Source organism: Lutra lutra, chromosome X (assembly GCF_902655055.1).
Source record: "Lutra lutra chromosome X, mLutLut1.2, whole genome shotgun sequence".
NCBI classification, from domain to species: domain Eukaryota; kingdom Metazoa; phylum Chordata; class Mammalia; order Carnivora; family Mustelidae; genus Lutra; species Lutra lutra.
This window is the reverse complement of record NC_062296.1, coordinates 7,473,138-7,486,551: the sequence shown is the minus strand read 5'-3', so window position 1 is coordinate 7,486,551 and position 13,414 is coordinate 7,473,138. Positions and strand designations below refer to the sequence as shown.

The 13,414-nt window shown below is 38.8% G+C and overlaps 1 pseudogene; it reads right to left on the bottom strand.

The window, feature by feature from the left end:
- Positions 1 to 887: 887 nt before the first annotated feature.
- Positions 888 to 3,680, bottom strand: LOC125092207 (H/ACA ribonucleoprotein complex subunit 1-like; annotated as a pseudogene).
- Between the last annotated feature and the right edge of the window lie 9,734 nt (positions 3,681 to 13,414).

Sequence of the window (13,414 nt, the reverse complement as noted above, 5' to 3'; positions counted from 1 at the left end):
ATACATTTTTATCCCCAGGGGTACCAGTCTGTGAATCGCCAGGTTACATACTTCACAGCCCTCACTATAGCACATACCTTCCCCATTGTCCATAACCCCACCACCCTCTCCCGACCCCCCCTCCCCCCAGCAACCCTCAGTTTGTTTTGTGAGATTAAGAGTCTCTGATGGTTTGTCTCCCTCCTGATCCCATCTTGTTTCACTTATTCTTTTCCTACCCCCCATGTTGCCTCTCAACTTCCTCATATCAGAGAGACAGTGATTGGATTTAAATACATGAAGGTTATTTGTGACATTTACTACTACAGTTTTGGTGTAATGGTGGGGTTGAGGTTCCAATTGGAATGAGCCCAAGAAAGTATGGGAGGAGAGGAACTGGAGGTCTCAAATGCAGTCAAGTCTTTCAAAGCACTTTGGGGTTAAGAGTACCAGAGAAGAGGGGCAGTAGCTACAACAGGTGTAGGACAGAAGTGTTTTAATAAAGTAGGAGAAATTATAGCATGTTTGTATGCTGATGGGAAAAATCCAACAGAGAAGGAAATTAGAATGATTCTGGAAAGTGGGGGTAATTGAAAGAGTGATGTTATTTTCTTTTTTTAACTTAAAGAAATAACACACTTTATTTTAAAAAATTCCAAGTATGCTTCAAATGAAAAGTGTCCATTTAGTAAGCTCCCACAGAGTTCCAATCATTGTACAGAACATCAAAACACTTGTTTGTATTCTTTTAGAGCAAAATTGCCTATTCTGTCGTGCTCATTTTGAGCGGCATGGACATTTTAGTTCCATTGTCATAAAATGACCAGTTCTTCAAGAGTTGCTCAAGAAACAAGTTTCTGGTCCACAGAATTAGATCATGAAGGAAGTTTCTTTGCCAGTTGTTATACTTAATGTCCTCTCCCTCTGAAACCACCACCACCCTTTCCTCCTTTGAAGCCTCCACTTCCACGTCCTCTTTCTCCTCTGTCATCTTCTCCTCTTCCCTCTCCTTGGCCTCCCCTGCTACCACCTGTTGGGGTTCCCTTCTCACCTGGAGGTTGGGGTAAAAACCCCTGCAATGGTATCAGTTTATTTGGGTCTGTATAGAACTTCTGCAGTTTTTTTTTTTTCCAAAGGAAGATGCCTTCATATTTTCTGACAATTTCACAGAAAAACAAAAATCTCTAAGTTGTCCGCATATTTCCTCCAACTTACCAAGTTGTTCTTTGTTCTGTAAATCAACTGGAGCATTGAAATAAGACACCTTCTTTTCATCTGTAGTACAACTACAGACTGTGTCATCTTCACAGGGATGTAGGAACTCTCCTAATAAAACTACATGTTCCAGAGGTCCTAGGTGTTGGCCTTTGTTAAAACCTCCACGGCCATGAAAGAGTGATGCTATTTTCAAAGTTAGAGTCTTGGGGAAAAGTTGAGGAGATAACCTTAGTACAGAGTGTGGACAATATGCCAATATCAACAGGAAGAAAGGCCTAACATATGTGTATATTTCTGGGAAGGGACATGATATATATTGTGATAGCTTGTAAGGTTCTTTTCTGAACTTCTTTCTTTATCTGTTAATCTCTCTCTCCTCCTTTTTTTTCCCCAAGCAATGTCATCAGCTGAGAGTAAAGTTGGAAAAGAAATTGTTGGATATCTGAAATGGAAGGATAATGCAGAAAATAGGTTTCTATGACGATGAGGGAAGGAGTGAATTACAGAAATATATTACAATTGCCTGGCAGCCTTCAGAGTCTTGCCTAACCTTAAGAGGTTTAGAATGGCAATACTTCTGGGTTTCCAGAAGTAGAGGAAAACCAGTTATATTAATGTCTATCATATGGATGGACTGTGCAATTTAAGCTAGGTGGAAATGAGTCAAAACTTACTAAGGGTAACAAGGTGGGGAGAGGATAATTGGAGTTGGGGTACTGGCAGAAATGAAATGTAAATATAGAACAGTAGATAGAATGAGATGTTTGAAGCTGAAACTAGGGAGTGGTTGCATCTTTTGTTATGACAGGGTCTAGCATATACCCATGGGAGTAGGGGGATAAGATAAGGTGAAAAACAAGAACATTTGGGAAGAGGAGGTCAAATGAAATTTCAGGGTCTTCGAAGCATTACACATGCGAATAATGAAATTACCAAGAATTATGGTTGAGGTAGTATTAGAGAGTGACAATGAGCTAAGAGAGAAAATCTCCAGAAAAGGCTGGAGGGCTTGGCCATTTTTAAGGTCCTTACAAAGACAGGGTGTTGACCACTCCCTGTTGTAGCCATTTATAGATTTTTTTTTTAAGATTTTATTTATTTATTTGACAGAGAGAAATCACAAGTAGGCAGAGAGGCAGGCAGAGAGAGAGGAGGAAGCAGGCTCCCTGCCAAGCAGAAAGCCCGATGTGGGGCTCGAACCCAGGACCTGGGATCATGACCTGAGCCGAAGGCAGCGGCTTATCCCACTGAGCCACCCAGGCGCCCCCTCCCATTTATAGATTTTTGAAGTAAGGAGGTTTAGGGAGGGAAGAAGGAGAATATAATTAAAACAGCATATAGGTAGTTTTGGGGGGGGGGAACTTGGCCATTTTCAAGGTTATTACAAAGACAGAATATTGACTGTTAATCTGATATCATCGTCCTCTAAATACCTGAAGCCAATATGGCTAATTTTAATCACTGTAACATTTGTTCAGATAATCAATTAATTGTTTAGTAGTCACCTGTGACTGACCTGGAAGTAGATCATTAAGCGTAGCATTTCTTCTCAAAGTAGAAATATAAAAATGAAAACTGGAATCATGATTTTAGCTTAATTTGACAATCCAAGAGAAAGTGATTCAATTCAGATCATAGTGTTAATAAGTACAGAGCCAACAATAGAACACAACTGAGTTAAGATGGACAGATTTAGCCACAAAGGAAAATAGAACAAAACAAAAGCGACAACGGCAGCAATAACAACAAACAAAAAAGAAAATGGGACGGTCTGTTAAATTTGGATTTCACACAAACAATACATTTTTTTGGTAGTAGTATGTCTCAAATATTGCCACAAAATATTCTCAAATATTGTCACACAACATACTTAATGTGTTGACAACGCTGTCCTCAGTAAGTCAGTTCACTGGTTGTCTCTGTCTCTGTCCCTGTTGCTATAGAGCCTCATTGTGTAAGTGACAAGGGGGGGTGTGTGTGTGTATTGGGGGAGGGTCATGATAAGAAGCCATGGTTTGTATTTTCTTTGTGCTTAAGCATAATACCTTTAGAGTATTTTATGAGAGTTGAAGGCAATTATAGCTAAAAATCAGATAAGCCAAACAGATGTTACCAGTAAAATATTTGTTTAAAGGCAGCATCGTCACCCCAAGAATGCATCTTTCTTATACGGGCTGCTCCTTGATTCTCTTTCTGATGTCTAACAATTCAGGAACTTCTCACCAAGAATAGTTGCAATTTCCCTGGGAGAGGAGAAATTTTGTTGGAAGGTTAGTCAAGTATACTCATCTTTACCATTTTTCTTGCCATGTTTTTTGTACTGTTTAGAATCATGTTATTAGCACAAAGAAATACTATATAAACAAAGACAGTAAATGTGCACTAACCAACATATATTTCCTACGAAACCTTTTTCCAAAACTATTGCTTGATCTTTTTCAGTGACAGGACCTTTCTAATTATTTCTAAATGACTTACCACATCATTACAGATTACAGCTCTCTCCTGGACAAAATCAATCTGTTTAAATAGGAAATGATTTGCTCCCAGATTAACACAACATTAACATTTTAAACTATTGACTAAAAACGTCAGCCTTTCACATTTTAAGTAAATAGACTTGCTGATGCCTCGGTGGCTCAGTCAGTTAAGCATGTGACTCTTGATTTCACCTCAGTCATGATCTCGTTGTTGTGGTATGGAGCCCTGCATGGGGCTCTGTGCTCAGTGTGGAGGTGGAGTCTGCTTGTCCCCCTTCCTCCTGGTCCGCCCCTCCCTCCCCATCTGTCCCTCCCACCCCCACTCTCTCTTGCACACGTGCTCTCGCTCTCTCTCACAAATGATTAAATAAATAAAATCTTTAAAAAAAATAGACTTGCAGTTACCAAAATGATGAAGCGGCCAAGCAAATTGTGGTTGATTTCCTGTTATTGTCCACACATGGCAAAATGGCATTAAAAAAATAGATATGAGAAACTTTATGTCCTTGCTCTTAATTTGGCTCTTCTCATATGCTCTACTTAATTTGAATTGGACTTTATTAGTCCAATTGGACTTTATTTTTCTAACATCCTCCTATAAATTCTCAGTCTTTAAAGATAGAATGTTTTAGTTTCTTAAGATGCTGTAAAAGTGTGATCATTTACAAATATGAGAAAATAAGTCACATAAGGTAATATTCAAATATAATTATCCAGTTAAAAACTTCCATAAAAATGAATAGGTACCTAAATTGCCCAGTGGTAATAGTTAGGTTTTAGCTTTCTTAGGTTGATAATAATTTTCCTTTTATTCCTGAGTGCATATCCTGTGCCATTTATTTCTCATAATGAAGTTGTGCAATTATTTTGGATGTCAAAACTGAAGCTCAGGAATTTAGGTAACCTGGGGGAGGGTGTCTGGGTGGTACAGTCAGTTAAGTGTTTGACTCTTGATTTTGGCTCAAGTCGTGATCTCGGGGTTGTGGGATTGAGCCCATGTCAGGCTCCACACTCAACACAGAATCTGTTTGAGATTCTCTCTCTCTCTCCCTTTGCCCCTCCCTGCACTCCTGTGTGCTTGCCCTCTCTAAATAAACAAGTAAATAAATAAAATTTTGGGGGTGTCTGAGTGGTTCAGTCAGTGAAGCATATACCTTTGGCTCAGATCATGAGCTCAGTGTCCTGGGAAGTAGTTCCTTGTTGGGAATCCATGCTCAGTGGGGAGTCTGCTTCTCCCTCTCCCTCAACCGCTCCCTTAGTTCTTGCTCTCTCTCTCTCTCTCAAATAAATAAATAAATAAATAAAATCTTAAAAAAAAAAAGAAAGTTAAATAACTGGCCCAGTATCATGTAGCTGGCAGGGCTGTGATACAAATTCCAAAGCCTGTGGTCTATTTGCTGGGTAGTTAGGCAAAGCCTTTCAAAACCAGCTCAGTTTTGATCAGTGATATATTGTGCAAGATGTTTTTCGATTACTCTGAAAAAAATTATTACTGATAGACAATAACTTATTTGTATATTGTTTTACCATTTCCAGCGTACTTTAATTTATACTACCTTAGACTGTCTCAGTTTTGTTTTCAACTCGTATCAACCATCAGAGATAGACAAGGTCGGTATATTTAGCTCAGGTTACCAATAAAATAGCCAAGAGATTAAATGCTGTTGCCAAGGTCATAGGTGAAGTAGCAGAGCCGGGAATCAGGTCCAGACCTCTTGTTTCTAAGATCTACTGCACCGTGATGATGATGCCCTTTGGATGCCGTCCTCACTCACTCTGCTTGGGCTCTGACAGGCTGCATTAGGCATCCTTCTTTTGCAAATGCCTTCATTCCTCCATTCAGTTTCTCATACCCCGTGCTGGGCCTCTCATCTGTGGTGATGCCCACACCACTTTGCTCAGGCTCTGCTAGCCTTCTCTGTGCCGCAATAGCTTCTTCCAGACTCCAGGCATGAAAACCTGCCTCGCTTGTCTCTTCTCAGTCTTTAGGACCGAGTTGTTCCGGAACAGAAGAGGACACGAGTCTCTAAAGGGATATGGTCCCTGAAAGAAGGGAAGTACACAAAGACAGCTTCACTTTACTTGGTTTTCCTGTGCAGTTTGCTGGGAAAAAGTAGCAGCCCCACTGGACTGAAGCCATAGAAGTCAGGGTCTGAGGCTGTCAGAGCGAATGGATCCCGAGGGGCAAATCTCTAGAGAGGAGAGAACCCCACAATGGGGCTTCCTCATTCTGTGCTTCTCAGAAAAGATACAGCGGACTCCCTCCAGAACTGCACAAAAATAGGACGAGACTCCAAGGGACTCAGCAGAGATTAGCAACTAGAATGCTAAAGAACCTCACGGAGATTCCGACTGCTATGTTTTCAAGGCATTTTATGTGTATAATTATTTGTTTAATATTTAATTTTTCTTCCTACGTGGAAGAAAAAGTGTAGAGCATGTTTCTTTCCCATCAACTTCTGGATTTCTTAGACCATATTAACATAACGTAGATATCATATATTTTCTACTCTATCTCTTCAACAATTATTTTTACGTGGACGTTGAGTTTTATAACCAACTTAAATTGACTTTACGTTTGAGGTTTAACCCTAAACCTCCTCAACAGCATTGCTAGTTGTAAACTCTGTGCAGCTTTCTGTGTCTAGTGGGTTAAGTGTTTGGGGTCGATCTTCTTAAAATCCTAATTCTGCCTCCAGGGTTATTCACAATGTGTGTGTGTGTGTGTGTGTGTGTGTGTGTGATATCTCACATAGCAGCCTGATTGGAGTAATGGCAAATGACATGACCACGTGCTGCACAAACGGATAAATACAAACAACCGGGTAGCCGATGAGAAGTACAAAGTGTTTAACCTGAATAACTATCACTGGAACGAAGATTAAAACAAGAGTTATCACATCTGAAACAGCAGAAAGTAGGGACGCCTGGGCGGTGCAGGCAGTTAAGCATCTGATTCTTGGTTTCCTCTCAGATCCTGATCCCAGGGTCGTGAGATCGAGCCCCAGTTGCAGCTTGGCGGTCAGTGTGGAGTCTGCTTAAGACTCCCTTTCCCTCTCTCTTTGTCCCTCCCCCCAAAATAAATCAATCTCTCTTTAAAAAAAAAAAAAAAAAAAGAAACCTCGGAAAATAAAAAGAAAAGTGCTAATACCAGGGTTGGCATGGATATGAGAAAAATGGGTCCTTTCATATATTGCCCGGGGAAATGTAAATTTGTACAAGGTTTCTGGAGGACATTGTGACAAAACGTATCAAAGTTCTTAATGTGTTCCCATTCATTTTTCTGGTGGGGCTATTATAAATATTAAATATTGTTGCTACAGACATACTTTAACATATACCCTTAGTTCAAGTGTTTTTTCTAGGGTAGACGTTCTCGAATTGGACCTCCAACACCTTAGGACCTCTTTTATTTTTTTTTTAACATTTTATTTATTTATTTGTTAGAGAGAGTGAGGGAGAGAGAGCACAAGCCAGTGTAGGCAGAGGGAGAATGAGGAGCAGGCTCCCTGCTGAGCAGGGAACCCAATGTGGGGCTCAATCCTAGGACCCTGGAATCATGACCTGAGCCGAAGGCAGATGTTTAAGTGACTGACCCAGCCAGGCACCCACCTTAAGACCTCTTTAAACTCTTATAAATTATTGAGAAGAATCCCAAATATGTATATATGTGTATATATAAACATGTCGTATTAGATAGTAAACTGAGAAATTGATATTTAGTCATTTCATTTGAAAATAACAAATCCATTACATGGTATTAAAATATTTGAATGAAGAATAACTTTGTTTTCAAAACAAAACAAAACAAAACAATGGGGAAAGGGACTTCTTTTACATTTTGCAAATCTCTTTTTAGTGTGCGGATTAAGAACAGCTGGTTGGGGGCGCCTGGGTGGCTCAGTGGGTTAAGCCTCTGCCTTCGGCTCAGGTCGTGATCCCAGGGTCCTGGGATCGAGCCGGGAGAGCCTGCTTCCCCCTCTCTCTGCCTGCCTCTCTGCCTGCTTGTGATCTCTCTCTGTGTCAAATAAATAAATAAAATATTTGGAAAAATAAAAAAAGAACAGCTGGTTGGGTCCATGTATCTGTGTCTGTACTCAATCTACTGCAGTGTATCATTTTGGTTGAAGTTATTTTCTCTAATATATGATTTTAAAACAATAAATTTACTTTAATAATGCTTTAATCACATTCCTTAAATTCTAATATACAGTTTTTTCATTAACATTCAGTTTGAAATATTTTATAATTGTTATTATTTTATTTTCAGCCTGTGTTTTATTTAGACTAGTGACATTTTCAAAATAAAAGCTCAAATTAAGTTTTCCAAAATCTCTAAGTACCTTTATGGATAAATGTGGCTTTCATGTCCATTTATTTTCAGGGTTACAAATTTCCCTGTTAATTTCATATTTTCTCCTTAGTTATTTGATACTTTTAAGAAGGTGTGGGGACATTTTGTTTCACAAGATGTCTGCATATCAAATCATCACATTGTACACCTTAAACATACATATGTTATGTATCACTGATATCTCAGAAGAGCTGGGGGAAAAATGGCAGCAAGGGATATGATGTGTGTATAGATCCAGCTTCTTTAGTTTCTTGAGTGTTGGGATAGACCTAGCCCAGTTTTCACAAAAAGAAATACCTTTAAATGCTTTTCAATTATTAAGGTTTTTTTTTTCTTTTAAATTTTAGAAATTCCATTGGACTCTTTTATAAATCCCAACAATCTTTTTTTTTTTTAAATTTCTTTTCAGCGTGACAGTATTCATTGTTTTTGCACCACACCCAGTGCTCCATGCAATCCGTGCCCTCTCCAATACCCACCACCTGGTTCCCCCAACCTCCCACCCCCCGCCCCTTCAAAACCCTCAGATTGTTTTTCAGTCCATAGTCTCTCATGGTTCACCTCCCCTTCCAATTTCCCTCAACCAACAATCTTTTAAAAAAGAATATCTTTCTTCTCTTTCATATATTTCATTTAAAATTTTAAAAATCATGTATTTCATTTTATCTTTTATTTTATTATCTAAATTTTAGATTATGTATTAGATAAATCCATTAGGTGTATGTTCTGGGCTAATTGTAGAGTTTATTGTTTCTGCTAATTCTGGTTGGAAATGGATTATTTTCTGGTCTGTTACGTATTGCGGGACTAAAAACTCAGTAGAATCCAACTCTGTTTGTTGGAGATCCTAGAAAGCCTGAGCTAAGGACCCATCTTTTTAGAGAATGTTAGCATTTGTTTCTTCCAAGAACACCAGGATGCTACTCAACTAAAAACATTTGATTTTAGGGGTGCCAGGGTGGCTCAGTCAGTTAAGCATATGCCTTTGGCTTAGGTCATGATCCCAGGGTCCTGGGATCCAGTCTTGCATCGAGCTCCCAGCTCAGTAGGGAGTCTGTTCCTCCCTCTTCCTCTGCTCCTCACCCACCCCGTCCCAACTCATGATTTCTATCAAATAAATAAATAAAATCTTTTTTAAAAAAATTAAAAACTCTTAATTTCTTGTCTTTTTCCCCCATGCTGCAGAGGGGATGTGAGTTTGAGCCCCTTTGCCTGCCTAAGGATTGATTGTGCTATTGTTAGTGGAATTAGAGGAGTCAGAGGAGACTTCTTTTTCACCTAGACTCCAATATGAAATAAAGTTATTTATTATCTTTTTGTACTATCTTGTGGATTTTTTCCCAAGTCCATTTTTTCACGGAAGATGTAGACTTTTCAGGATCCCAATATTTCACAGAAGATTTTAGCCTTCATTCCTTCCTATGAGGTTGTGGTGAAGGGAATGTCTTCTGAATTCCCTCTGGGGGTGTTAGTAGGTACACATGGGAAGGGCACGCAAAGCAAATATTTCTCATTTTGTTCATTCCAAATATTATACCCAGCAATTTCTAACATTTAGAGTATATTTAGTATGACTACCAATACTGAGACTTTTTAGTCAGCCAGCTGGACAAACGGAAGCAATCTTAGCTTTCTGCTAGCCCATCTGCAAATAACACCTATATTGATGATTTTGACCCTATATAAAAATGTTTTTCTTTTACAAATTAGAGAAGTCCTATAATCTATATTGTATCTGACTTGTGTTCTAGCACTAAACTTTTTAATTAATCCTCCAGATACTACTGGGACCTGACTCTATTATTAGACAAAGAGAAGCATTGGCTTTTCTCAGGAGGTAAGTCCCCAATGATAGTGTTAGCATCTGCAGGGAAGAGGATAGAGAGGATGCTTCTATTTGTTATGGGAGTTTGGGATAATTTGGCTGTGGGAATTTGGGTTTGGGAATACCCTGAGACCTTTGTATCTGTTGATATTACCCTTCCAATTGTCTATACCCAACTTGTTCCTGTTCAATGCAATAACTCCCAATATAGAATTTGGGAAGCTGAGGATTTAACTGAAATTACGGTTTGGCAGCTTACAGGGTCATACTAAATATCTGGTTTTCCTCTTACTCAACCTTATAAATACAAGAGGCAATAGATTCATTTAGCGTGCTCATGGTCATATAAATCCCTGCCCTGATACTAGAATTTAGGGATTTGCGAATCTTGTTCTTTTTTCATAAAGCGTCCAGAGCTTTTGGAAGCAGCCATCTGTACCCCATGGTCCTCGAATTTCTGCATATTGTCCTTAAAAGTGACAATTATTTCCCCCAAATTTTACCTTCAATGATTACCCCATACTAGGTGGCCAGGTGCCTAATTTTTTTTTAAAGATTTTATTTATTTATTTGACAGATAGAGATCACAAGTAGGCAGAGAGGCAGGCAGAGAGAGAGAGGAGGAAGCAGGCTCCCTGCTGATCAGAGAGCCCGATGTGGGGCTCGATCCCAGGACCCTGGGACCATGACCTGAGCCGAAGGCAGAGGCTTTAACCCACTGAGCCACCCAGGCACCCCCCAGGTGCCTAATTTAATAATATTTTTTGTCATTGTATGCCATGGGCTACTGGGTGATTATCCATAAATATTAGTAGCATCTTTCACAGCATTCAATCCACCCTAAGCAAGATAATTCTACTTTCCCTGCATTTCTGGCTATCTGTGGCATGCAACACATTCATTGTAATAATCTCACTATCACTTGGAATTCTTGGTTGCAAACAACAGAAACGAATTCTAGTTGACTTGAGCAAAGAAGTTAAGCGTATTGAAGGATGCCAGTTTCCTCACAAAACCGACATAAGGGAGGGAGAATCATGCTCAAAATAGAGATAGGAACTAAGGGAGGTTAGTGTTTATATGGTAGATAGCTGAAAACAAACTTAAAAAAGACAAATGAAAATTATAATGAGTAAAGTCATGGTTTTAAGTCCTAGTATGTTATGTCAATAGGAATTGGTCAAGCAGTGAAGTGAGTAATTTCAAGAAAGTAAAAATGAGTTTCAGAAGAACCAAATGAAATAGAACTCTAGCATCTGTACAAAGTAAGCAGATAGAAGCCACAAGATAGGATCTCAAACTAAATTGGAAAGAGGCCAATAGAAATGCAGTTCCCATAACAAGTTAGTGGGTTTATGTAAACAGTGTGTCAGGACTATGGTTATAATCAAATGGCAAAGATTTGCAATCTTATGTTCTAATCTTGGAATAACCACTCTACTTTGTATAAAAAGATAAGTGATTGCATAATGGAAGTCAGAAGTCGAGTCTACTTGATAAATCTCTTGGGATTCCAGCAGTTGCCCCCAGCTGATAACACACACACACACACACACACACACACACACACACTAGCAAAAGGTACCTTAAGTTAGATCAGAACCATAACTTGGTTTTGATATTAAAACTTCATTACAGGGGCACCTGGGTGGCTCAGATGGTTAAACATCAGCCTTCAGCTCAGGTCATGATCCCGGGGTCCTGAGATGGAGACCCATGTCGGGCTCCTGGCTCAGTGGGGAGCCTGCTTCACCCTCTGCCTCTCCCTCTGCTCATTCTCTCTCTCTCTGTGTATCTCTCTCTGTCAAATGAATAAATAAAATCTTTTAAAAAAATAAAATTTCATTACAAAGAACTGTAAAGTACTAAGAGTCCCTACTGTATTTGGGGCAAAACTTTGGCATTTTGGCTTTTAAATTTCATAGTCTTCCTTTCTAGCCATGTTCTTCAAAACATAATCAAGCAAATAACCATCAGTAATTACCACCAGCTTTCCCATTTGAACTTTACCTAAGTAGGTAATGTCTTTAATATCTGTCATTCTCAGCACCATAAGCCCTCTTATTAACCTGGAGAGGGAAAACCAGGTGACATCGTGTCTCTTTTCTTCCTTTGTCCATTTGTACAGTTATATCCAATTAGAAGAGACCTTTGTGGGAAACAGTTATATTTTGAGCTCAAAACATATTTGAATAGTACAGATTTGGGGGAAAAGAATCATTGTTTTCTCAACATCGATGAACTTACTCTTCTAAAGAGCAAATATAAAACTTATTTTAAATTGGAGTACTAAAAAACTAATAAAAAAATAAATTGGAGTACTATTTTCAGTAAGCAAAACTGAAAACCATGTTAAGTTTAAAATTTAAATTTGAAAGCATCATTCCTGTTTCAATCTGTCAGTGTTGATATATAGGTTTGCCTCAAGCATTCTGTTTGACCTTTTCAGTGTCAACCTCAAATGTCATCTTTTCTAAGATGGATATTAAAAAATTTAATTTCTTTCTTGCCAAAATTATAAAAAAATTATAAACAATAACTTAAGGTTTGTTGGCTTTATCCAATAGCAAGATTAGGATAAGGTTAGTGACTTTAGGTTTTATCACTCTGTTGTAGCTTCGGTCTTTGGAGAAGGAAAATTTGGAAAGTTTAGTTTTCTCCATGGATAATCAAGTCTAAAATTTAAAAATTGTATGTTATAGCATTTATCATACTGCTTTGGTATTACATGATATGAGCTGTTTGGAAAGAAGATATAGAAACCAACCTTTGATACGGCTCCCAGTGATCCTTGCCTCTTATACTTATGCCCCGGTGTTGTCCTCTCCCAAGTGAATCAGGGCTGACTCTGTAACAAATAGAATATGGCAGAAGTGGCAAGTTTATGACTTCCAAGGCTGTTATAAAAAGCAATGTGGCTTCCACATTGATCTCTTATCACTCACTATGGGGAAAGCCAGCTGCTGTGTTAGAAGAACTCTCCAACAGCCCTGTGGAGGAACACATGTAGACAGAAACAGGGCTCCTTTTTCTCAGCCGACATCAACTTGCCAGCCAGGTAAGTGAGCTATAGTCGAACCTTCAGATGATTGCAGCCCTGAAAGACATCTGATTTAGAGATGGAGCCACAAGTGCCCAGTGAAATAATACTGGAATTGCAGACTTAGAAAAACAATTAGAGATGATAAAAATTATTTTTGTTTTAAGCTATTAATGTTTAGTGGTCTTTGTTGCACAGCAATGGATAACTAATCCATAAGGGAATGCATCTGACTTACTATGGAGAGTTGAAACCAATAAATGTTTTCTTTTTCCGCGAATGAATAAATGAATTTCCATAGAAGTAGGGAATCTCTAAAAAGCAATGCTGATTTCTTAGTGTCAACTCCTGTGGAAATGTGACTCACTAGGAAAACCCCCCCTGCTGAATAGTTCCCAGTCTATCATACATAGCTAATATTAGCAATGCAAATAGAAACAATAATTTTAGTGTCCTCTTTTTTACCCCTCCTGTGTTATCAGCTTGTTTCATTGGCTGAAGTTTACTAAACTGACCTA